At 39.6% G+C, this 27,898-nt stretch overlaps 1 long non-coding RNA gene across 1 annotated transcript; it reads left to right on the forward strand.

Annotated features, from left to right (window-relative positions):
• Window positions 1-205: 205 nt before the first annotated feature.
• On the forward strand, window positions 206-27,898 carry LOC149858264 (uncharacterized). Its single transcript, XR_016443825.1, has 3 exons — window positions 206-658; window positions 18,527-18,635; window positions 25,020-27,898. It is a non-coding gene; the product is annotated as an uncharacterized LOC149858264 (long non-coding RNA).

Here is a 27,898-nt window from a genome sequence, read left to right on the forward strand (position 1 = left end):
CAAACTCTGTGGTTGTAATTTATGCCTCTGTATTAACAGTGTTGCATATACACACCCCTGTCTGTGCCTCATTTCAAATTACTTGAGTTCCATACGAGAGGGAGAGAATCTGACCTTGACAGCCCAGCACAAAAGATAAACTATCTATAGAAACAAGATTAGCTGCCTTTAGTAAAGTTGTAGAATTAAATATGCTACACGCGCCATCCTGTGACCAAGCAGAACCAGTACCACCCAAGTAAAAATAACCCCCCTTTTTTATGAAACCTGAGCAAACAAAGAAAGCACAAGTGCCAACTCATTAATTATTTATAATTGGCGTATAGTAATTGGTCACCTGTGTCAGATAAAACTTTGAAAGAACTTCCGTCCAAAGCAGAGAACAGAGAACTGCGTATACACTCAAGAAGAACAGATCGTGCACCAATATTTCTCTCCGCCTACGTTATCTTTCTGGCGTATCCCCGTTTATCTCTCTATCTCTGGTGTTATCTTTCTTATCAAGAGCTCTCAGTAACCTGCAGACTGCAACGGCTTATATGAATCGCTCGGAAGCAACTGTCTTGCCCACCCTGTAAATGCTGGGTAACATGATATCTGCATGCTGTAACTGAATGAATAAATCAACTCTACTGCCTATGCTCTAGCCATCAAAAACGTAAGTAAAATAAATCTTTTGTGAAAACATCATGCTGTGTTTAAATTATCCTGACCCCTGCTCACCGTTATCACCCACCTGCCCGGTTATAAATCCCCTTCCTTGTGCCAAGCCGGTCGTGCCGACCCAGACTCGCAGGTCAAGGGTGCACCGGTGTATGGGGCGCGACAGGGTTAATGATATTTGTGTTCCTTGTTTGCATGAGCACCTTAAGGAAAATCATGACTGCCTACAATTATGAACTTTTAAACTTAAAATGAATCTAAATCACAAACAAATATATTTAGCAGCCAGATTCATATATGGATTTTTCCATCGTAAGTGGGAGTAAAAAAATTGGGCATTTTAACTGAGAGATGCAGGATAAATCTCAAAAGCATTGCTAGTGATTTGTTACTTTAAGCCAGGGTAGATCTTCTCATTCTAATAGAAGCAAATGAGTATTTCTACAAACACCTGTGTTTATTAAGGCAGGGCAGATTCTACAGGAGACATGGTGGGATTCCATCTATTGCTTGTCTAAGGGAGGATGGATTCCCCCCTTCCACAGGTTCAATTCTCATCCATTTACATTCCTGGTGGGGAGATTTTTTTCCCAGATTACTTTTCAAAATTCCTAATAACAACAGCATAGAAACATTTAGTACCTCATCTTATATTTGCAATCTTTTGAAACAATCCTTTTCATTTTCATTAGAAATTGCACTTAGAGATGGAGGCACAGTGATGGGTTCAGATTTTAAATAAATCATGTCCAGCTTTACCAATTTGTCTTTACTACATAGGAAATATGAACTGAAATTAGTGTTGCATGAAGAGAGAAATCCATCTCAAGGGGTGTTGGAAATGTTTTAGCATGAGAATTTCTAGGACTTAAAATTTTCCTTACATAAATCTGGCTATTCTTGTAAAGTTAATTATTCACATGTCCATGCTCAAACACTAAGAGATGGACATGATAGACTGAAGTTACTTAATATGAATTGGGACAGCACCACAATTTGATTCACTTTAAATTTATTTACATTGAAATAGCATCTAAAATATTCCCAGTGGCCACATTTACACATGCAACAGACTGCACAATTGTTACTGCATAGTCATTTAGTACTTGCTTATGCAGTAGCTCATTACTACTTTGCAGTAGTGTCACATCACAGTTAATGCCCAGCAATGCTACTGCATGGTAGCAATGAACTATCGCACAGTAGCTCATTGCTACTGCACTGTAGCATCTCATGTAGATGAGCCTAGTGCTTTCCAAAACTAAAGGGAGAAACAGTTCCTACCATAGAGAATGTACAATGAATTATGTGTTTGAAGGACAAGAATGCTTAACTGTTTTAAAGTATTACAAGTTCTATTCAGTGTGCCCATTTTGCTCTGCTTTCTTGCCACTTGACTGAAGGATGGTCACCTTCAAACTTTGCACCAGGATTTGTGTAACTGTAGAACATTTCTAGACTATACTTTACGATGAAGTATTACACTCTGAAGCCCAATGACTGGGCAAGTAAAAACTAAAATAATTTTTTCAAAATAACAGTTTTATAGGAACTATCCCTAATGTCTGTAGCAGCATTGTCTGTCTGAGTAAAATAAATTTTCATGCCTACAGTGTTTGTCTACACAGTTACTAAACCATGCGTGGTTGATACTTACAGTAGAAGACATTCATTTTTCTATAAAGTATTTTAGAGAGCTACTTTATTTGCACAGAATTAATTTTTTTATTAAGTTCATTTTCACTGATTCTGCTGACTGGGGTATTGAACTATTGTCTAGTTCCAAGTATATACTGAAGGAGAAATAGTCATAGCAAGAAAAGACTACTTCCAACAACTTTTGTTGTGGGAAACCAGCTCTTTTAAATCTGTATTATCAAGAGAGAGCACAAGTCTAAAACACACACACACACACACACACACACACACAAGGCCTTTATTGTGAAATTGAAATATCCTCAGGAATATTTTGTAAATTAAAATATTAACTCTTTTGTCATGGATGCTTGATGAAGATTAACTTCAACAATTTAGGAAATTACCTTCCAGCTAGCTTGGGGGTTGGAGGAAGGGTGTCAAAGGTTGGTTGGAAAAAGATGATTGCAGTAATTGATACAAAGATAATTTTTCTGGCAATATGGAATGCTAAAAAACTTCTAAGACTTTCAGTATGCTATATTGAAATGGAAATCACTGTCCCATTTCATTTTGGCTGAAACTGTTTGCAGCTGTTTTGGAATTTCGACGGTGTTTTGGTGTTTCGGCCATAGGCTATAATGTGAATTCACAAAACTGTCTGTAACTTTGTTATTTATTTCCTTATTCTGATTAAACTTGCAGGGATGGTAGCCCCTTCTAAGTCCACAAAGTCTGCCATGTTTAAAGGAGATAGGTATAGGGGGTTCTGGGAAACTATACCTCAAATTATTCAATGTGAAACTCGGGATGTGTGAAAGTGAAGGCAGAGCAGGATGCAAACTGAAGGGATGGTACCTCCTACTGAGGCCATGAAGCCTGCCAGGTTTCAAGGAGATAAGTGCAGGGGGTTCTTGGAAACTGCACCTCAGGCTGCTGGCAAGCATAACTCATGACATGTGGTTATGTCTGTTTGTTAAGGCATGCCCTCACTGATGCAGGGGCATCTACACAACATGGTAGTGTTCCCCAATGAGGTCACCTCCTCCCCTACAGCCTCAGTCCAGCCCACCACTTTAAATAACAACAGGTAAGCAGTGCACTGCAGCACAGTTGCACCAGCAGCATCTCAGGCAGCCAAACTGTCACAGAGCCTTTCTTTCTGTTCCTGCAGGACCTTCTTCTCCAGCACCTGCCAGAGAACTCTCTTTGCCAGCCCCATCCCTGGGGTTTAGATGTGCTCAGTGCCCTGCCTCCTTCCAATCAGATGACTAGGGACAGGTGCTAGGGGTGTAGATTGTAGCCATGTTGGTCTAAGGACATGGCACTGGCAGACAAGTTTCTTTGGGTCAATCTGATATCTTTTATTAGAACAACAAGGCTGAACTCCTCAACGAGTTCTTCGCCTCAGTGTTCCTAAGTGAGAGGCATGACAAGTCTCTCCCTGGGAGTGTAGGGAGGCAGCAGCAAGGCACCAGACTTCCATGCGTGGACCCTGAGGTGGTGCAGGGTCACTTGGAGGAACTGGATGCCTTTAAGTCGGCAGGCCCGGATGAGCTCCATCCGAGGGTACTGAAGGCACTGGCCGACATCATTGCAGAGCCACTGGCGGGAATATTTGAACGCTCGTGGCGCACGGGTCAAGTCCCGGAGGACTGGAAAAGGGCCAATGTGGTTCCCATTTTCAAGAAGGGGAGGAAGGAGGACCCGGGTAACTATAGGCCAGTCAGTCTCACCTCCATCCTTGGCAAAATCTTTGAGAAAATCATCAAGGCTCACATTTGTGAGAGCCCGGCAGGACAAATTATGCTGAGGGGAAACCAGCACGGGTTCGTGGCAGGTAGATCGTGCCTGACCAATCTAGTCTCTTTTTATGACCAGGTCACAAAACGCCTCGACGCAGGAGGAGGGGTGGATGTCGTATACTTGGACTTCAGGAAGGCCTTTGACACGGTATCCCACCCCATACTGGTGAACAAGTTAAGGGGCTGTGACTTGGATGACTGCACAGTCCGGTGGGTGGAGAATTGGCTGGAGGGTCGCACCCAGAGAGTTGTGGTGGATGGGTCGGTTTCGACCTGGAAGAGTGTGGGCAGTGGGGTCCCGCAGGGCTCGGTGCTTGGACCGATACTCTTTAATGTCTTCATCAGCGACTTGGACGAGGGGGTGAAATGTACTCTGTCCAAGTTTGCAGATGACACTAAGCTATGGGGCGAAGTGGACACGCCGGAGGGCAGGGAACAGCTGCAAGCAGACCTGGACAGGTTAGACAAGTGGGCAGAAAACAACAGAATGCAGTTCAACAAGGAGAAATGCAAAGTGCTGCATCTAGGGAGGAAAAATGTCCAGCACACCTACAGCCTAGGAAATGACCTGCTGGGTGGCACGGAAGTGGAAAGGGATCTTGGAGTCCTAGTAGACTCCAAGATGAACATGAGTCGGCAGTGTAACGAAACCATCAGAAAAGCCAATGGCACTTTATCGTGCATCAGCAGATGCATGACAAATAGGTCCAAGGAGGTGATACTTCCCCTCTATCGGGCGCTGGTCAGACCGCAGCTGGAGTACTGCATGCAATTCTGGGCGCCGCACTTCAAGAAAGATGCGGATAACCTGGAGAGGGTCCAGAGAAGGGCCACTCGTATGGTTAAGGGCCTGCAGGCCAAGCCCTATGAGGAGAGATTAGAGAAACTGGACCTTTTCAGCCTCCGCAAGAGAAGGTTGAGAGGCGACCTGGTGGCTGCCTATAAGTTCGTCAGGGGGGCACAGAAGGGAATTGGTGAGTATTTATTCACCAAGGCGCCCCCGGGGGTTACAAGAAATAATGGCCACAAGCTGAAGGAGAGCAGATTTAGATTAGATATTAGGAGGAACTTCTTCACAGTTCGAGTGGCCAAGCTCTGGAACGGGCTCCCAAGGGAGGTGGTGCTCTCCCCTACCCTGGGGGTATTCAAGAGAAGGTTGGATGTGTATCTAGCTGGGGTAATGTAGGCCCAGCACTCTTTCCTGCTTATGCAGGGGGTCGGACTCGATGATCTATTGAGGTCCCTTCCGACCCTAGCATCTATGAATCTATGAAACAAATAGTTGGAGAAATTCTTTGCAAGGTTTTGGGTTTAAAAACCCTTCACGAAGCTGAGGAAGTATCTAGTTGGTGTGTGTGTGCTGGATGGAAGGAATAGTGCTTTGCCTGAGTCTTCTCCTCCTCAGCAGGTAGAGGCACAACAACAGATGGAGCAGACTCAGGCAAAGCACTGCTTTCTTTTTGTTTCAGGGGAAAAAATAAAAAGAACTAATAACAGGATTTATGGGGAAGGGCAGGCAAGAGTAAATAAATAGGAAAGGATTAGTAAATGAAATGGCTACAACTTGGTAGCAAGGTACTACCAAGCTGCAAGCTTACAGAGTTATGCTGCAGTGCTCTCAGTCTCTGCTGCTCCCGCTGAGACAGACACAGCTGCAAAATGGCAGGCTCAGTTCCTACATTCCTCTCCCTCTTTCCCTGCAAGCCCACCTCCAAAACAGCTCTAAAACAGCTCTGAAACATCCAAAATGTTTTGGAAACATCTGAATCATTTAAAAAAATTCCGAAGCATTCTAAATGGCATGTTTCATTTTGGAACAGTTTTGGAGCCCTCTGTTTTGTTTTGGATTCAGTGTTTCAACCACTGAAATGTCCAAATCAAAAGTGAAATGAAACAAAATGTCCGCCAAAATTTCACACAGCCCTAATCTTTAATACTGCAGTATTTAAAGTTTCCAAGCATACTACCTATGTAAGCAGTTCCATAAGAAGCTAGTGAAAACAAAATGTATATTTTTCCACAGTAGGTCCTTATGTAATTTAAGTTGAAATTCAGCTATGTGGAGGGAGCCCACAAAGCCCATGGGACACTGAATCCCTGAAAAGTTTAAGGGCATCAGTAGCACATAGGCTTTGGGAAGGCTCTGTTTAGAGAGCTAATTTCACCCTTGGAGAGGTTTGTTGCTAGACTGTTCTTGTATGTTGCCCCTTCCTTGGACAGAGGTCAAGCTTCCATGCATCTGAGGGTCATCCTTTCAATATCCTGTTAGATCTGTATCTGCATCAACTGGTGACAGTCTCATAAGGAAGCTATTGATGCCACCAACAAGCACAGCTATGACTCATACATTTTATGTTGTGTTGTTGAAGAAAGTAAATTGGAAAGCAAAGACACTCTTCTAGCAACCCTGACTGAAGACTTAATTTTTGAGTTGTCTACAGAACTTCCATAATAAAAGAAATACAAGATAGGAAATAGTTCCAACATTTCTGGAACCCTCTTACAAGGAGATAACTGAAATTATCCTTTCAGAGGGTACAGATACAGGTCATTGGATAGACAGCCACATAAAATAGGTTTCTTAGAAACTACAAATGAAAGCAACAACTGAGAATGTGAAAGCATCTCTGCTGCAGTGTCTATGAGCTAGTGGATATAATATTTTTCTGTGTACTTAAATTATTTACAATAAGTTTGGCAGGCTTTAGACGTTTCTGTACAGAACATATGGCTAGTAATAAGTAATGCTATCTAAATACTAGGCCATAAAAGACAAGTTTTCTTAATCCCTAATCTCTTGAAGCCAAATGTAGCAATATATTTTTTAATACTGCCACACACAGTCAAGTTACTGCAGGCATCTTAATTCTTTAAGGTCACCTATTCATGCTGAGATATTGTTCTGAACACCCCATGAAGGGAAGTATGGCTTGCTTGTTTATTGAAAGAACAAACATAAGCTGTATGGATGAGGAGACATGTAATAGGCTGCAGTCTAAAATTTGCCATATGTGATTACTATAGTTTCTTAGATACCTGCTTGTAAAAACTTGATTACTGCTGCTGAGAGAAAAGATTAAACCACTGTGAGGTAGCACCTTGATTCAGAGACATGTATTCCCGTACTGCATGGAATGCTGAGCCAAGAATCTATCCTCTAGCAGGTATTATTGAAAGGATGAGGCTAATTTATGACCAAAATATGTTGTTTCTTGCTTTTCTTCTCTCATAAAGCAAATGTGATTTTTTTTTTTCCCCAAAGCACTATAATTAAGGCAAGATTTCCATTTCCAGTGTAAATTCACAATGATTCGGTGCTTGACGGGATTGACACATAAGAAAGAGTAAAAGAAATAAATTGCCTGATCAAGCAATGGATGTGACATAATAAGCAAATACAAGTAACTAAAAGGTGTAGATAGTAAAGAGAGAAGAATTGTTTGAAGTGGTACAACCTAGCAGCAATAAGATTAAATTGAAGAAAATAACCTTAAGTAGCATAGCAGGAAAAAAAATTCCTAACTGTCAATTCTAGTAAATGGTGAAGCTGACTCCCAAATGGAAAGGATGAAAGTTTTGTCTCATTATAACTAAAATTAAGCAGGGCAATCACTTCAGAAAAAAACTTCTGCATAGAATGTTGATGGATGGATAAGCAGTATGATAGGTCTTTTAATATTTTAGACTTTTCTACATTTAAAAATGCGTTTAAGAAGCTAGTTCTATTTTCGTGAGAAACGATAAGCTTTTTAGGAGAGGGGCAGTTATGTTTATGATTAAAATTGCCATCTAATTTGGATGTACTCTGGATGCTACTGGAAACGAGGGAAAAACTTGGGACAGCCATTTTGCACATAATATATTGTATCAGACTAAAACTTTTGTGGGATAAGTTTGTGGTTTGGTGGTGATATCTCAACCATCTATGTACCAGAGTTGGACATTCCAAGGAAATAATGAAGAAGTGAGGCTATATATACCATTGGTTCAATCATTTGTGACTGTGGCACAGAGCCTCAAACTATGCAACACCTACTGCAATGCCTGCTGTTTGAAGGGACAGGTACAATGAAAGAATGAACAAAGTATAATAAATGAGCACAAGCATGTGTAACAAAATGGTCAAATGTGGTGTAGAGACACGAGAAGAAGATGGGATGAAATTTCATATGGGCTTTTGTAGTAAGTGAATAAGACTTACCTTGAACCTGAAACCAATTTTTTTTTCATTCAGTACAGAACAGATTGGGCTCCAGTGAATAAGCATCTCCCTTATCATTGTTGGGAATGTTTGGAAATGATTATGGTGAGGAAACAACACCACCTTTAAGAGAGATATTACATTTCTCTTTTATTTTCTAGTAGTTTCTTTCCTGTGTTGTGTTACAGGATATTAAATACAGTTTGCCTCATCCATCTGCACCTATTTTAGTATGGTTATTTCCTTGTGGACTTTTGCATAATGAGAGAAATTGGACATGGGTACTAAAGGGTCATATTTCCTCAAATCTTACAGAACAAGAAGACTTCATAAAGAAGCATGGTACATATTTTTATTTTTAAGAAGTAATTAATGCAGTTCTCAGGATTTTAAAAAGTTGGCTTTGATTGGTATATCTTTGGAAAAATGCTATCTTAGGTCCTGCAATTGGATAGATGTACACTTTATTTGGTAGGTCTCACCTGCCTTATCCTCTGTTTTCTTTGAGGTAACTTGCTAAGGAGTCTAGTCATTTTCTGTTTTGGATCTCACACATGTAGAAATCAGGAGCAATTGGTCTAAGGAAGATGAGAATGATGTGCTCACTATATGAATCAGGGAGACAGCATAAAAGAGGCCATTAGCAAATGAGTGCATATGATTCTTTGAAGAATGAGGAGGTGTTATTGTCACACATGATTAAGACTGACAATTTATTCTACAATGTAAGGGATCGTACAGCTAAATTAGCTTGCTTATTATGTGCATAGTTGTTCTCTAGGGGATTGGAATTAAATTGTTAAGGATTACAGATGCATTGTTGGGGCAGGGGAGGGAAAGAATCCTAGAGGATATACATTTTGTTAACTTGGTAAAGCTAGGACAAATTGACACTAATTCAGTACTGTAGTTTCTGGTTAGATTATTTGGATCTAAAACTGTGTAATTTCCTGTTTGACAAGGTCTTTGCCAAGGATTCTTTTGAGAAAGACAGGGGTATAAATGTCTGATGGATTTAATTTCATAACTATAACCAGCTGCAGATAAATGCAGGTCATGTTAGAACCATTTGTTTTAGATGTAGATCTGTGTGGGGCATGTCTTTGGGAGAAGAGTAAGTCCCCACAAGGTACTGGTAAAGATGGACCAAATGGAATCATTTGGTGGGCTGGATCCAGCCTGGAGGCTGAATTTTGCCCATTCCTGGTAAAGATAACAGTATATTCATTGTGTCAGAATTGCCTGTCAAAATTGCCTGTTCCACTGCTAAACACATGAAGAAATAATTTTTAGTCAGAGGTTTTGTTTTGTTGTTGTTGTTGTTGTTTTTGTTTTTCCCCCCAGTTATAACAGTACCTTACTAGGAGGGGCAAAAACCCCTAAATAATTGGCATTGGACAGTGAATGTAAAATCTTGCATGAGTGAAAATGATAATAAAATGTGTTAAGTGCACTAAATATAAAAAATGGTCACTTTTGAATTTCATAAATGCACAACTATGTACATCTTTAGGGAGAACTATTTAAATTAATTAAATTTGTAAATTTTTTTAAATCAAATTTGTGGATAGGGTTAACCCAGTATTTCTTGTCAATAGGACAAATCAGACATTGTTTTTTTATAAATTAATTTTATAACATTTTAATTGCTATATTCTGTTGCTGAGGTGTTTTTCTTAATATTTCCTTCTTTTATGACTTAAAAAAAGAAGGTGAGTTTGTGGCCCAAGTATCAGCATGCCCAAACCAAAATGAAGTTTGAGAAATGATTAAATTAAGGCTTAAAATTATTAGCAAGGTTTCAAAATGTATCATACACCAATTTAAATTTATTAAATGATATAGGTTGTGTTAAAGATTTTTTTTTCTTCATAGACTAATATTCCAATAACTTTCATGTATATATTACTAAAAATGATTTTTTTCATACGTTTAGCAGTGGAACAGGCAATTCTGACAGGCAATTCTGACACAATGAATATACTGTTATCTTTACCAGGAATGGGCAAAATGCAGCCTCCAGGCTGGATCCAGCCCACCAAATGATTCCATTTGGTCCATAGTTGTTCCTCTGCAAGAGAATTGTATCCCATCCATGGCTGCCCTGGGTTTCCATGCCTCTCACCTTTCTCCCTTCCCTGTGCTGTAGCCAGCGGCAGCAGCAGTAGGTCTGGCTTTTGTAGCCATGGAGCCACTCCCCTCCCTGGCCTGGCGCAGACCACCCTGGCCTTGGTTCCAGCCCTCAGTGTATGTTCCAAGGCAAATAGTGCCGAGCATCTGGATAGGTGTGTGCCAACAAGGCTGTCTGTGTGCAGCTCTGAAACTGCAGGCATTGACAGATCAGATGGCCAAGCCCCTGGCAAGAATCAAAACTCAGGTATGGCTCTCCCCATTGGTGGAAGGGCAGGCTGTGGGGGAAAGAGAGCCAGGACCTAATGCAGTGCCACACTGTGCCCCCATGTGCAGCTTTAGGCTGTGGCACATGAGTGCAGCTAGAGCAGCTGGAGAGGCTCCTGCCTGACCCCAAGTTCCTTGCATGCAGCCAGATTGGTCAGGAGCTGTGGCCATCACTTCCAGCTGTGCCCACATGGCTGGAAGTGGTATGCAGGAATACAGGGACTTGGGGTAAGGAGGTGTTGCCAGCACAAGGTGCCCGAGGGAGGCAACAATTGGGTTCGTTGCCCGGTGTGCGTCGCGCCAAATAAACACGCTGGGAGAGAAGCAGACAGAGTTTATCTGAGCTCAAGTGAAAGGCACAGGGAGACTGTATTGTCTCAAATCCTGCACCCCTAGCCCTGCAACAGCGAGATCTTTATACCCCAGTCAGTTTCACTGTCAGTGATTTTCCCACCCGCTGGCCCCCCTCTCCCTCCTCCCTCCTCCTTTCTCTCTCCGAGCGGTGCCCTTGCATTCCACAGATAACAGTTTTAGCTCGCCTGCTTTCCAGAAGGACAGGAGATTTGCAGGCGCCAGAGAGAAAGGGTTGCAAAGGTTGGGTAAGGGGGGGCTTTGGCTCTTCTGAGCCTGGAGCAGAAGGACTTCCTCGACACTCATGGTCTTCCATCCCTCTGAGTTACCCAGGGTTATGCCCAGTGTCACCAACAGAAGGGTTCAGGAAATGCTGTGGGGAGCTCATGTGTGTGTATGCATGTGTGTGTCTGCAAATGAGTGTGTGCGCATGCATGCATGTGCACGTGTGTATGTGTATGGTTGTGAGCATGTGTGTATGCAGCCCTGAACAGCTCACCAAAACTTGTTAAGTGGCCCTCCAGCCCAAATAATTGCCCTCCTCTGTCTATACTCTTAGAACTTTCATACATTACAGATCTTGATCAGTGGATACTTGGAAACTCATACTCCTTACATCTATAGGCCTGTGCAAAACTGCAGATCCTTGGTTGTATTATTCTTTTAAAAAAGCAGAGGTAATAATATGTTGTTTGAATTATTTTTTCTAGTAATATTTCTTATGCTATTTAGTGTGCTGGAGATCAGTGGTTGTTATTATTTGGGAGTGGAAAAGCAAGGGAATCACTGGAGTGACCTACTTGAACTTCTTTTTCTGTCCATGGTGCTGGGTTTATTTTAATAGACCTTTCAGAAGTAACAACCTTGTAGCAAAACCCCAAGTTTTTCTTTTTTATATATATATATGATGCATTCCCTTCCCTTCACCACATATTTCTGACTTCTCTTTCTCTCCCTCTCTATTCCCTATAGACAAGCATAAGCGAGCTCAGACTTAGGATAAGCTTTAACATTTTTATTTTGGTAGCAAATTTTTGGTTTTAGATTTCCACTGTTTTATGTTGTATTATTATTAGGTTTGTATTGATTCTTACTGTTGTATATTGTATTATTATCATTTTCATATTGATTTTTATTGTTTCATATGGATATCGTATGGTTTAGGCCTGTGTTTGTGAGTGAACTAAAGTAATATCAAATTTCCATTTGTATGTCAAGTCTCCATCTTGTGTCCTCTGCCCAGGCATCCCCTGAGTCACATACCCCTGCCATGTAAATTGGTTCCCAGATGAATGAGAGTGATTGGGAATGATTGAAATACAATGGTAGTAGGCCTCTACTGAATGGCCTGTAATGACTGGGCCATCACCTTGCATTGATTCATCCAGGAACCATGGACATCACCCAGGAACAGAGACAAGAACCCAGCATTTGAAAGACAAAAGACCCTGCAGAACCAGCAACTCTACCATTTTACCCCACCATTACAGACACCCGAAACTACACATCCCTGCATGGAGCACACATGCTCAGTACACTAGGGGCTGACCCTTGCCTGGGCATGCCTCCTATCACTAGGGTCACATAAGACAGACCCAGTGGGATGCCTTCTCCATTTGGACCAGCACCATGCTACACCACCTATCCACCTAGAGGCCCTGCCAGCGACTCCCCTCTGGACAACACCTACTGGCCAAGGACCCCTTTCCAGCCTGCATAAGTAGCTATCAGCCCCCACCCCCTCTTCAACCAAGGACTTGGCCTCTGCTTCTCTTCCCTACATGGACTCCAGCCCTTCCACTGAGTCTCTTTCTCCTGCTGCCATTGTGAGTGCTTGTGTGTGTGTGTGTGAGAGAGAGAGACAGAGAGAGAGAAAGAGAGAGAACCAATAACTTCATGGGTCTGTGTAGTGTGTTTTCTGTGTAATAAAACTGTTATTTGGACCCCTAAATTGGGTTTTGCTTTGATTGGTTTGGCCCTGCTCCAATCTCTGCTTCTCACCCCTCTAACTTCTGTCCCATTTCTCCCTCTCCTACTTCTGGCTCACTGCCGCCTCCAACACTTGTCCTGAGCTCCTCTCTGCCTCCAAGCCCTCTGTTTCTTTGCCACTCTCTTATCCCCACTGCCTTTTCCTTTTCCTCTGAGCAACCAGGTTTCTGCCTCAGTTTCTTTCCTAGCTGTCTCCTTCTTGCTACCACTTATCTGCCCCCCCCCCCAATATCTCAGCTGTCTGCCTCAGTTTCCAGCCCTGGTTTACCTTAAGTAAACCCAATCCTCAGTTCCTCAGCCAGCTCCTCTGTAGTCTACTGGTTCTAATCCTGGTTCTAGCAACTTTAACTCTCTCTCTCACCTGAACCTTCCCCCAAGTATCCCAAGCATACACATATACACTGTACCATCCAAGTTAGGAACTTACCTATGTGTAGGTAGGTTGTGTGTATATATATGTATGTGGCATTTTGTGTATGATATACGAATTAATGATCTGTGTCTAACTTTTGGGGCATATAGTGTATGTGCTTGAATTTGTGATAGGTATGCATGTGCCTAGGCTGTTTTGGCTGTGTATATGCCTGAGCTGGTAGTGTGTGTGTGTGTGTATGCACCTAATTGATTTGTGTGTTTATATATGTGAAATTGTGTCACACCCTCCTGTCTAACAGTACAATATTGAGATCATGAAAGTTGGCCTGACCCCACAGGGCTACAACCCAGTCATTAGAAATACAATGCACTGAAAATATGCAAAATGGCTAAAGGCAGAAAAACAGTACAGTCTTGACAGGAACTGTGGCACCATTGATTTTAAAAAGCACATCACTTGGAGATGAGAATAGCCATTTTGAAGAATACAAATACTCTTTCACACCCAATTTTAATTCAAAACTCTGTGTGTCTAATCATTTACTATAATTATTGCTGGTTCCTAAAGCCACCTAATCAACTAGAATAAAACATGAAATTGTAGAAAAAAAAACAATCAGAAAACCTCCCATAAGTCTAAATAGTAAGGATAATCATTTCTTTCTACTTTAAGTTCTAGGACAAGACAGCAAGGAAGGTTAAACAACACATGTTTTTTCCTTGGAGCTCTGAGGAGATTGTTTGACTGTACTCAACAACCAGGCATACAGGGCTCAGCAGCTCTTATTTGAAAAAATGTGTGTGCATCTGTGGGTGTGTGCATGCATGCATGCATGCATGTGTGTTTTTGTGGTTAGGAACTGGAAAGAAAAAATGGAATGGGATAATGTCAGGAATTTTCTAATGCTGATCTACTTGTTTTATGGACATTCAGTATTTTAGGTTTGCAGTAACAAAGTGCTTTTCTTTAGCACAATAGACAAATCTGAAAAAAAGGCATAGGCATTCCCTTCCCACTGAACATCCTATAAGAAGCTGCTCCCACAGGGTTCACAGAACATATTATAAATTGCAGTACTACAGGTAATATACACTATTAATGTTTTATTGCTGCCCAAGGTTATGCTAATTGAACATCTTGTGACCAGTATTTCATATTTCTATCCCTTTAATTGTGTTAATTAAATAAAACTAGTCATGAAATTCTTTGGACCCTCTCCTTATGACAATCTCTTTCCACCTTTGGCCTGTAAAGCAGCTAAAGTCCTAATAGCAATGGATATGATATGTATGTGGAAGGGCAAAAGAAGGGGAGGAGTATGAAGGCATACAGTTTTAATGATAAATTACTTAAGAAATTACTTTGGTAATTCCCAAGACTCAAAATGTGAGAAAAGTATATCCTACTGTTAAATCAGATGAATTAGTTTGATATCAGTGAAGAAAAAAGAGAGGCAATGGGGTGTTCCTTTTATTAAATATTTATTCACATTTGCCAAATCTGTTACCTTTACGCACAATGAATAGTGCCTTGTTCCACTTATTACAGTAGGACTGCTTACACAGTAAGGTGCTAGTCAGGGTGTGCAAATGTGGCAAATCCTAACCCTCAGTTATCATTGAGATGTAATACCTTTTCTGTCATGAACAGGATTTACATCTTTATCTATTCCACTAGGCAGGTATCTTCTTGAATCTCATATTGCTGTCATTGATGACCTCTTTATTTCCCAGAGTGATATTTTATCACCACTAGACAGGACAGCCATTTAATTTCTGTGCCATCTAACTACACACTGTGTGCAGAGTACATTTTTGTACTACATGTGATGTAGTAACTGATAAAAAAGCCCTGTATTGCAATCAAAATAAAAGCTGTTAGATGTTTCATATGAGAGAGGTTAATGGATTTCAAGAAAGAAATGAACTGGAGTATTTTGTCATTCAATCATAGAGAGGTTTGATTTCTTTTATCAGGGTCAGTAATGACTGTAAGCACTTGCCCTTTCCTTATCATTATAATTTAAAATAAAATAAAATGCTGGGGACATTTCATATTAGCTGAGAAATAATAGGTTGACCACTGACTTGCAGATCCATGACCTATTTGCTCTGCATTTATTTCAAAAGAGTTAAATAAATATAAGAGATTGATTTTATCTGTTGTGAAGAAACCAGATTTATAGTGGAAGTAAGATAAGAGTTTGCCAGCATCACTAATCCTAAAGGGTTTGTGTGTCTGTCAGCATTTAGAGTGTTCTCAGAGGCTCTTTGGAATGACACAAATGGTTAAAGGAGTTTCTCTTGTTATCATCCCCAAAACTACTATAAATATTTTAATTTAAAAAATTGTAGCCAGGAAATTCTGACCTATAAAATTTAAACATTGGTCATTTTATGGAATTTTTTAAACATTGGAAGATGAGTCTTAATATTTTCATAAGCTGAAATACTCTGATATTTTCTTTCACTTTGCTATGACTCAGAAATTGCTGAGGGGCATTTAAGAAAAAAAGTAACAACAGAAACCACCAAACATTCTTTTCAGATATAGACTAGGTACAAACGTTCAAAAAGCCTGTGGCAGTTTTGATCTAAGTTATGCAGTTTTCTATAAGAAGTGTAGTTTAGATCAGTACATTTGCCCTTTGATGGCGGGGGAAAGGGAATCTTAGACTGGGTTACTTATAATGGTAAAAGTGTAAAGTCTGTACCTGGGCCTTTGGGTATAAAATTGCAATTCCAAAGGAAGGTTTTCCAACAGCTATGCATGTTTCAATAAATTTATAATGAAATAACTCATGAAATTGATGAACTACTGTAAATACTGTAATAAATATGCATTTACCACTGGCAATAAAACACTTCATTTCCAGGTTTTATATACAATTGTACATTGCTAGTAAAAGCACGTTCCTAATAAAGCTGAAGGTCTATCCTTCTGACCAACATATCAATGCATTTTCCAAGTTATGTATATTTAATTTTTATGCATAATTGTACCTTAAATAAACCTTGCTTGTATAGTTTATATTCCTTGCAAGGTGAATCTCATGCATATATTAGGTTTTATTTACTACTCTTTTTTTTCCCTAAATTGTATGGATGGATATTCAGAAAGATGTCTTTTTAAATTTTCTGACAAATGCCTTGAATTACAATGTTCATGTCAGATTATATCAATCTTACAAGGAAACAGAATAAGGTATCATAAAGAAAGCGAGCAATTAAATACCTTCAGTTATATCTCATGTTTGGTCACAATATCAAAACACAGTTCACATATGTGTTTGTTTTGGGGCTAGCAAGGAGATGGAACCAAAATGTTTTGAGAATAGTTTTAGACATGGTTCCCCTCATAAGATACAGTGTAGACGATGCTAAAGGGAGTAGGTTTCTTTCTTTTTTTTTAATTTCCTAGTTATAAAAAAAACAGGAGCTAGGAACCAGACATTTTAATTTTTATTCTTCACTTTGGCACTTATTTTTCTATGCCTCAATTACCCTATTTGTTAGACTAAGAACAGAAATTTAATGCAGCAAACAACCTAAAGGAAACTTTCCTATGTGTTCCTGAATTTATTAAGTTTTGCTTCCCTTTCATGATAGGCAACTGAATTTTATCAGTTCCTTGTGTGGCTGTTGAAGACCATTTTAGTGTAAAATGCCTAACATTTAAGGTGGTTTGAAACTTCATTTGTAAGAAGAAAGATAGAGTATTAAGCCCTATTGTAAACTGGCTTAAATTTTGTCTCCTCTGCTGACTTAAGTGTTTCCTTACTGGATGATATCAAACAACTATTGCAGTAAATACTTAGGGCCTCACTCACCCAAGGTTGGGACTCTATTGTGCTGGGAAATGTACAGACAAATAGTAACAAACAGTCCTTGTTTTGAAACTTCAGAGCTTAAATAAACATGACTTAGTTAATATTATACATCCATGGTAAAAAAAGAAATAGTAGCCAGGTCCTTCTTTTCCCTCCAGTTCAACGGGAGTTACTCAATGATAATTGATGGCTTTTCTTATTTCTGCTAACTAAGCTGTTACGGAAATATGTTCAGGTCTTTTATGGAATGTAATAAAAACACATAAGGGATAGTGAATAACATCATGAAAAGACCCCCTCATGGGTATAATAACAGATTGGGTTTATAAATATGGGTTTTGTAAATATTCATAAGTCCAACGGATCAATGGTTATCTCCAGGGTCAGCTGTATCTAAGGATACAATGCACAGACCCATATGGCAAATTTGTGTGCCAGTTGGTCAAAATTAATACAAATAAATCACAAGTACTTTTCATAATCCAACAATACAAAATTATAAGATTTATTTAATCTAAAAAATGAAAAAAAATATTTTTTCAATCAGTTATAGTAAATGACCAACATCATACAAACACTTGTTGTTAGGTGGATGTTTTTGTTTTTACTCTTTTTTTCCTTCTTAAACCCTAATATGTCTCTTCAGTGATTTCTGATTCATGACTAAGTGAAGAAAAGCCTGTGCACAAGCCTGGCAACAGAAAATGCATTTTCATACTTGCATGCGGTGTTTTCCCTTTTATACTCTGTGTTACTGATTAAAATAAAGATGACAATAGGTAACCCTAGGAAAATTGTGGTCTTGAAGCAAATCCGAGTTTCACAAAAAGGTACTCTGGGTTAGATTCAAACCATGCTAACATTGAATAGGACCATATCCTATTAGACAGTGTTACTTCTGAATGAATTAAACAATGGAATGTGAAAAGGTTAATTTTCAACCCTAATGGAAATATTGAATATATTGTGCTTAAAGTTTGTTTTTTTTAACAGTTGATACAGTTATACAGTATTTATATCTTTCCTAATAACATTTTCTTAACTGAAATAGGGAACCAAAATCAGGGAAACAAACACAAAACCAGGCACTAGGGCTCTCAAATTGCTAATCTCCAAGTACTCAATCAATCAACTAAATTCTATATTTGTTAAGAAGGTTAGCAATTCAGTGGACAAATGCTCTTCACTTGCTTCTGTCTTTTGTTAGCCTTGCTACTTTATTTATACATAATCCATTCCAGTCTTTTATGATTTCATGCCATCTCTTCCTTCGTCTTCAGGTGAACTGATCCCCAATTTTTCCTGTCCTTAATGTAAAGGAAGATGGAGCAGCCATCTGGATCTGATTCTATCCTGGAAATGCACTGTAGTGAATTCAAAAAACAAATAGTAAGAATTCTTCCCTTTACCTATCCCTACTTTCATGATAATAAAACAGACAGAACTGGCCTCCCTGTACAAACCATGACACAGCACACTTTGACTTTGTTTTCTTGAGTGCTTTAAGCACCATTTCCTTTCAGTCAAAGGTCACTGGAGTCATGTCCAGAGCTGGGGGATACAAAAGGTGCCATAAACCAGAATTCCTTCTATTTATAAATGGTAGAAAACACATGAAGGCAATATTTATGCTGTTGGAGACTGGAAGTACCACACAAAAAAAGGGGGAAAGGTGAATCCTTCAACATATTATTGGAAGTTTGTATGTAAAGAGTGACTTAATAGTAGATTGTGAAAGGTGGTTTAACAGGTTGGGAGACAGATGCTATAATCTAGCAATAGGAGACAGGTGGTGTAAACTAGATGAAGCACAGGCTGATGTTAATAACCAGCCTTCCAGATTAACAAATGAGACTGTATGAGACACTACTGGAAAAAAAGAACGGAAGTAAGGTCACTTGAGACAAAAAGTATAGGAAGGCTTTATGGATTTGACTATGATTTTGTAGACCTGTATTCAGTGCCTGGATTCAGTCAGATTTCTATTGATCAGGCTGATTAACCTTTCTATACCTTCATTGTCCCAGTAAATTGGGAAGTATAACCGTTTTCTATATTACAGGGATCTTGTGAAAAGAAATACTTTAATATTTTAGGTACTCAAAATGTAATAGGCACCATGTAGGTAACCAAGCATATTACAGGATGAGATTAAAATTTGGCTATAGTCTGCAGTCTTTACCCTCTAGTCCTTCCTTTGCAAAATGCTCTGATATAGTCTGATTTTATGAATCAGAAGAGATTCATAAGAGAGAGGTGGCATTGTTTAACTCAGTTTCACCTCTCTACTGATTATTTATTGAGAATCAGAATTAGGCCTTAATTCTGGGTTGGACTTTATGAATAACAGAGAATTTATTTTATTAGAAAATATGCAACAATTAGCACCTTTGTAAAAAACAAACAAACAAAAAAAGCTCATTAGCTGATACATGGTCCAAACACTCCTTTTCATCAAAATGACTGACCAAACTAGAACTCAGGATGTGATCACAGTAGCTAATTGGGAGGAAGCAACAGTGTGAAGATCCTACCATATCTTCATCGATGCTTCAAGAGCTGAGAACAGAAAAGCAACAGTTTTTAACAATGGAATCCTGAACATCAGCTGCAGAGGGGCCTCCGCAAAGAATCAGTCAGAATATGGTTTATATGAAACAGAAGAAAAAGGACAACTTCACAATACTGTACCTCAATTACTGGAGTTGGGACACTTCCTGAGCTCTGAGTCTGCTTACTTTTAACAAATTAAAATAATAAAAAAGTATAATCCAAGGGGAATTAGTAAAGAGAAGAAATAATGAAATTAAAAAGATGAAATGAATGAATGCAGGCAGAAATGGGTGACTTTCATTTTATTTTGTGTCTTTGAAACAATGACTTACTCCATGTGGAGAACACATAGTGCCTTATGGGATTTACTGGGACACATGAAGCTTGTAATAAAAGATAGGCATCTCATATGCTTTCTTGTTCAAAATACCCAAAGATGAAAGCTGGTAAAGAGAACTACAAACAGAGACAATGACTTTGTAAACCCTGGGATAAGATTTTTTTTTCTGTACCTTTTGACAAATGCAGCCACAAGAAAGTAGAGCTAAAAGGCATATTTACTAGGGCTGTGAAAAATTCTGCTAGCAGTTTCATTGTAATGTTGTTTTAAGCTCTAAACAGTGAAATTGAAATGAAACAAAGGGCTTCAAAATAGCCTCGAAATGAAATGAGGGCAGTCGAAACATTTTGAAAGGTTCAAAATGTTTCAAGTTTTGAAGCTGAAGTTAGGCTTGCCTGCAGGGAAATAGAAAGCAAGGAGAGGGAGGGACAAGAGTGGGGAAGGACACAGCGATGGTACACCTTAACATACATGCTGGAGAAGAAGCTCCTGCAGGAGAAGAAAGAAAGGCTCTGTCACACTTTGGAGGCCTGAGATGCTGCTGATGTGAATGTGCTAGTTCTCACTAAATTATTTTATTACTTGTTGTCATGTAAAGTGGTGGACCAAGCTGAGGCTGTAGGGGAAGAGGAGACCTCACTGGGGCATACTACCGTGTTGTGTAGAGGCCTCAGCACCAGTGAGGGTGTGCCTTAACACACACACAGTGTTACCCATGTCATGAGTTTTGGTTGTCAATAGCCTGAGGTGCAGTTTCCCAGAAACCCCTGCACCTATCTCCTTGAAAGCTCGCAGGCTTCATGATCTCATAAGGGGATACCATCTTGGCTGTTTTCATCCAAATGTGACAAGCAATGACAAATTTATAGGCAGTTTCATGCTTCCCCATTATAGCTTATGGGTGAAACGTCGAAAAAGTGTCAAAACAGCGAAACGGTTTTGATTAAACAAAACGGAACAGTGCTTTTGAAACAAAATGAAACTCATAATGATGCACTGTCCAGTCAAAATGGCAAAACAGAAGTCTAAATGAAACAGTGCTGTTTTGCACAGCCCTAATTTTTACATGTGCTCCAGGGATGGGGGGGTGGTATTTAGAGCAACTTCAAAAGTAGCTCTAATTAAAGGACCTACAGAATCTCATGTATCATCACCCATGCACTTCAAAATGGTAGTGGGGGCAATTTAACTATAAAATAGATAGATTTCCTTTCACAGTCTCTTAAATCTAGATAGATAGATTTCACTATCAAAGGAGCTTTAGTTAAAGCACCCTTGCTGACATTCTGAAGTAGAGGGACACTGATACATGAGACAGAGACTGCTGACTTGATTAATTGAGTCTCCTCCGATGTGCTGTAATTACAATGCATTAAAGCAGCCTCCCTGCATATCTACAGGCACCCAAAGAGAATTTCTGGTATTGTTGTGTCATTCTGCTTCTGGGATACCTTTCTGGGTTTCCACCATCTATCCTTTAAACTGCCAATCCCATTCACCCTCAGGCACAACCCTATGAGCGTGCCTGCAGTTTAATCAAATCTGCTGAAGCATGCTAATTAAGTTAATTCAATTAAACACCAGTGTAAATCCAGAGTAACTTCATGAATGTACATGGTGTTATGCTAGATTTACACCAATGAAGCAGAAATTATAATCTAATTTTGCGTACTTGGTTATAACAGAAGGACTAGAATCAGAATTCCTGGGCTCCGTTCCTTGGCCCATTACTAATTTGCTGTATGTCTTTTTGTCATATTTTACCAATTTAAATAATAATCCTTAAATTACTTTAAAGTTTTTTGGGGTTTGTCAAATGTGTTTTGAGATCCTTGGATGAGAGATGTACACTATGATTATATTTTGATCAGTATCAGCTGGGGAAACCCTGATTTCACTATTATTGTTTACATCTATATTCCTTCCCTTGTCTCTCCCTGCCCCACCCCAACCCCCATGCAAAAGGGAATCTATTTTCAGCACAGTAATTTATGACAAACAACAGGTGTTGTGGGTGATTCCAGGTTAGTGTTTGCCAGCAGGAAAATACATAATCCAGTGTCTGACTATAGGGACAGCCATTTTTTGCCATTAATGAAGTGTAAAGCCTTGGCTCACATGCTTCCAAACTGCCAAACTGCATTCTGTTATGCACACATGGGATTTTAGCCATTGTGCAGTCTCCAAACAAATGCATGTGCCTGTCCAAATGTATTGTTAAATTCTTCAAAAGGGAAAGAGCTTAATTTGGAAGCCTTGCCATTTCCCTGTAATTATGAAATAAGCAGGACAGACAAGGACCTGTGTAATTAAAGCCTTTGTTTATACAAAAAAAATCAAACGTGATTAATTTACATGTATTTCTGAGTTCAGTTTGTGGTTTTGGGAAATAAGGGATAAGGGATTAATTCTTAACCTATTCAGCAGTGCCATGACTGCCTGGTGGGTATCCTTGCAACAGTGTGAACTTCAATGTTTATTGAATGCTGAATGCTGTTTAAATAAATTGGGCATCCATGGGGGTACAGGTCAAGGAAGGAAGATATGATTTAAACACTGTAGGCGCTAATATTAGACTGTTAACCTGGCAGAGAATGGTATGGTTCTGGGGATTAGTAATAGGTCATACATGATATTACAGAAACTAGGGACAGAATATATAAATTAACACTTCTGATCTAGTTCCATGGCAATTGAGTCTTACTGGCCATATTCTTGATATTTTGACCAGTCCAATTTTAATTTTGAGAGGGTACTCCAAGTTCTAGATTGCTTCTCATTCTGTCACTTTAGCAACCTTCACCAGAACCCAGAGGGGCATGGAAAGACTATGTCAAGTGTCAGGATTGAGAGAGAAACCTTGCAATAACAGTGGTGATATTTTGTAAAGAGACACTATTAAAAAGGAAGCCTGCTGTGAGATAAAAAGGGGGAGGAAGTCAGGTAAAAGAAGCTAGGTTCATACAGTATGTTAGGGCACTTTAACACATAATTCCATTAAAAAGGATCTGCATAAGACCAGCTGCTGCTTAGAAAGAGTGGTGCATATACTAGCACGCATTTTTTTTACAACATAGGGCTAACCAGCCTGTCTAGCCATCTTGCTAAATCAATTGAAATTTGCCTGCATTTTTCATTTTTAATGAAATAGGAAATTATCCAGCCTACCTTATAATACAATATTGCAGCCAAATTCAAAGTGGTTGGCACTACATTACTGGCTTATATCATGACTGATTTTGTCTAATACCTTTTATTCAAAATACTACCATTTCTACATAACCCCTTCTACCATAACTGCATCATCTATTCAACTATGTTTTCCTTGAAAAGACAAACCACCAGCATTTAAGGGCTCAGTTTTCTTAATTTTCTCTTGCTTTTTATTATAGTGATATCTATACCTTCATTACTATTTTTGACACTTGTCCGTGATTACTCTATGGCTGTGTCTCCCAGATATGGAGGTGTGTGGGATGTCCCTCAGCTTAGATGGGCTCTCAGCAGTGTAAGTTTGCTTCTTGACAGTACAGGGGAGCCCAGGATTGACTCCCCTTGCACCAGCAGTAAGGCGCAGTGAGCCATAACGCACAGCCCCACAATCATGCATGGCACGTGTGGCATGGCAGAAGGCAAAGTTGTGTGGATTGCACATTACATCCCATCGCACTGTTAGTCTTTAAAAAAGCACAGAAAGAAACAAAGTATGTTAGTAGACATCTGTTCAGGCATTGGCAGAGAATTTGTAATTGGAAGTAAAGAGAAACTTAGTTCTCTCTCCCTACCTCTCCAGGAACAGTGAAGAGTCTAAAAAGTTAAAGGTTGTTAACAGCTGTGTAAAAAAAAGATCAGTGCTCAGAAATACTTTGAGTGACTCTAAGCAGGGAAAGAGGAGTAAGCTTATCAGCAGCATGTTTTGTTTTGGTTTTCTCTGCAAAGACATAGTTTAAAAGCTTCCTTTTTAAGGTAAGAAGAGTTTTCCTGAAGAAATTGTGTGTAGTGTGTAATTTGTCACCCACAGTCTTTCAGGGAAACTTTCTTAGTCCTAAAGTAGATCTTGCTGAGCTGTACAGCTGTAAGATAAAAAGATTTAATAGATTGAATAGTTTGCAAAGAGCAAGGGAAAAAGGGGCCACTAATAAGAACAAATTGTGAAGCCTGTAGCCCAGAAAGGATATAGTTAAGATCTGTTAAAGAAAAAGGAAAACTAAAAGTTAAGTAAAACCTAGAAAAATGTTAGAATTCTAGAGAGTTTCTAGAGAGTGAGAAAGAGGGGGAAAAAAGAAAAAAACTAATAAAGAGTCTGCAGAGCCTAAAAAACCAAGTGATCTGGCAGTCCAGAGAAGGGGCACAATCTCAACTGACCCGGAGGGGGGGGGGGCAAAAAAACCCAGAAGTCAGAAACTGTGCCCATAAAAAGTAACGAAGATCAAAGCAGGAGAGTAGAAAGTTTAATCCTAAGTATAACCTGAAACTGCCACCTTCTTAGGTGTTGTTGGTATAATATAGCTACCTGCAGCGGGGTAGGCTCTACAAAATGCTGCATAATAAACACCCTAGAAAATAGGCAGAGACAAATATAAAGTGCCTTAAATCCCTAGCTCCCACCTCCTTGTGAATTATTCTTCATTAACAAAAGACTAGGGGGAGCATACTTCAACAGAAAAACCCTTGGTGCAAGAAAAAAAGAAATGTGGCAGAAAATGCCCTCCACTTTAAGATAAAAACACTGCTGTAAAAGCAGCCTCTGCAAAGTGCAAGGAGGACACATTTTTAAATGAGTGCCAACCTGGCTATAAACCAAACAAAGCCAGACACAATGTATAAATAAACTAACAAAAAGGGGTGATCCCCTCCCTTTTTGTCCTTGTGTTTTACAGGATAGACCCACCATTGGAGCATCATAAAGTTTGCTGAAGACAAGAAAAAATCAAGCTTGACTGTGTTATGTTTAATAAATGTGTTTTATTATGTCTGTAAAATGCTATTATTATAAGTAACTGTGATGTCAGCTATGCTAAACTGTAAAATGTAAAGCAAAACTTTTTAATGAGGTATGAAATACCTGAAAAGTGGCTACAAAAATAATAAATCATGCAAAGCATCACCTCCATAACCTCACAAAGTTCAGCCATGCCAAAGATCAAGCAGGCTGACTAAATTGTTTGTTTTATTGTCATCCTTTTTTTCCCTTTCCCCCCTGTTTTTCTTTTGTTTGTGTTAAAATTCATGTATTTAATTTGGATAGTAGAAATAGTAATGTGGTTTTATTAATTCCCAGAATTTATGCAAAGATTTAGAACACAAAATAAAATGATAAAATCCTAAGAAATACCAGAGCCTTCCTGTGTAAACAGCATACCTAGGTTCCATGGCAAGTTAAAAAAATCCTAACCCTTCACATTTATCCAGACTTTTACAAGATAGAAAGGCACTAGTAGTGCTACAATAATAGCACAAGCATCCAATTAACATCCAGCTGCATATTCATGGCAATGCAAAAGCAAATGTATCCCTATGGTACCACCATCCCAGTTCCTGGCTCAGTCCCAGGCTAAAAAGCAAGTTGCCTAAGCACTCACTCAACCATTTCCAATGATGGGCAAAAAATGTCAGTCCTCTGTCCAAGTAACACAAAAGCACCATCTACCTTGCCAGGCCCGAGGGATGCATTGTGTGGAGACAGCGATGTCCTCTGGAGAATTGGCTGGGTTTTTCTTTTGCTGCCGATACTGATTCTTTGAGGGAGTGTTAGGGTAACTATACATGCATTTCTGGGGAAGCACTGGATCTGCAGTTGGAACAAGGCTTTAATCTGTGTCTCAGCAGAGCTGCTGGTCACAAGGCAGGATGATATGTTAAGACTAACCTTGCAAATGCTTAGGCAAGCAGTTTTCTAACAAGGTCATAGTGTTAGAGCCCATTGGGTAAGAAGAACAAGATGCATCCCACCAGCTATCATCAAAAGATAAAGCAGATACAAGACCTTGGAACTGAAGAAGAAGTCAGCGAAAAACCAGAAAGAACCACCAAGTGACCGGAGGAAACAGAGGTTCATGGCCTTACGCAAGCACTCTTAGCAGAGAGGCATGTAAATGAAGGAAATGCATAGGCAATTCCATGGTAATGAAGTAAACAGTAAACAGAGGCAGAGCTTGAGATGGGAGGAGAAATGGGTGGAACAAAAGGAGGGACAAAAGTGGAGTAAATGTTAATGAGTATGAACCAAGTTGTATACAATGTGAAAAGAACTAATGTTCATTGCTGCTCCCCATATTCATAGACTGGGTGTCTGTAACGGAGCTCATCCAAAGCTGTCTCCATTTTGAATAAAGCTGTTGCTAGCAATGTGTGCTGGTGTTTGCTCTCTGCTTGTTCTGGCTAATGAGTAACAGGATCCATGAGCAATTGGATCACTATCTCCCTACTCGTTGGGCACCGCATGGAGTTGGGGTCTAACACTCACCATTACCTGCAGGTGTATACCAAAGTGCTACAGTCCCCCCCTCTTCACCCCTGTTTACCTTGAGATTTATTTCAGCTTCACAAACATCACTAATGAGATTTAATGGTCTCTTTGGGTTCAGGCTTTTAATGAAATATTAGAACAGGAGAGTTTTGACTGGTTTTATGTTCTATTACTATGGCTTTGCAGTATTTAAGGGAACCAACACGTTTAGTAATGATCCTTGCTTAGAGGATTGGTATTTTTTGTGGAGTCAGTGGAGACTCTTTTATTTACTGCAGAGAGCTTTGGACCAGATCTTTAATATCTAGGTAAGACTATACATGTCAAAAGCTAAGTACATTTTAAAAACACTAATGCCAGGCTAAATTATTGCAGGTTAAGCTATTTATTGTCTCTCTTTTTTTTTCACTATATACTTCACTGCATTTAAAAAAATTGTTTTGAATACATATGTGTTAGACCCTGACTCCATGTGGCGCTCAATGACTAGGGAGATCATGATCCAATTGCTCAGAGAGCAAACATCTGCACCCATTGCTTGCAACAGCTTTATTCAAAATAGGGACTGCTTCAGGCCAGCTCCAACAAACCGGGGAGCTGTGCTGAACATTAGTTCTTTTAACATTTATACATCTTGGTTCATACTCATTAACATTTACTCCACCTTTGTCCCTCCTTTGTTCTACCCATATTCCCTCCTATCTCAAGCATATTCCCTCTGTTTACTATTTACTTCATTAGCATGCATTTTACTCATTTACGTGCCTTTTTGCTATTAGCACGTCTAAGACTTTGACCTCCGCTTCCTTCAATTACTTGCTATTTCTTGCTGATTCTTTCATCTCCAAGATCTTACTTCTGCCTTATCTCCTGATGATTTCCTTTGCATACGCAGACTCCCCACCTCACCCCCACCAGCTTCCTTGTCACTGGGTGTGCTGTCTGTCCCAGGGGAGCAGGCAGTGAAGGGTCAACCTACCTGCCCAGTCACTGCTGCTCTTGTCTGAGATAAGCCTGGCCCAGAGAACAGAAGTGGCAGTGGTGGCAGAAGCCAGGCAGGTAGGTTAATTCTTTCCTGCCTTCCTTCCAAGATACTAGTAAGTAGGGCTGTGCAAAGCTTCAGGTCATGATTTGATTCAGAGAAGATTTGGAGGTCAAATCTCCAAATATGAATTGAATTGTTAGAAGCTTAAAACTTTCTGAATTGATTCGGAGTCTCCAATTTGATTTGGAAAAGATTTGGAAAGGATCTGGTGATTCAGAGACTTGGAAGGTAGTCTTTGAGGGGAA

Source organism: Crocodylus siamensis, chromosome 8 (genome assembly GCF_052110815.1).
Source record: "Crocodylus siamensis isolate JL-2025a chromosome 8, ASM5211081v1, whole genome shotgun sequence".
In the NCBI taxonomy this organism is placed as follows: Eukaryota; Metazoa; Chordata; order Crocodylia; family Crocodylidae; genus Crocodylus; species Crocodylus siamensis.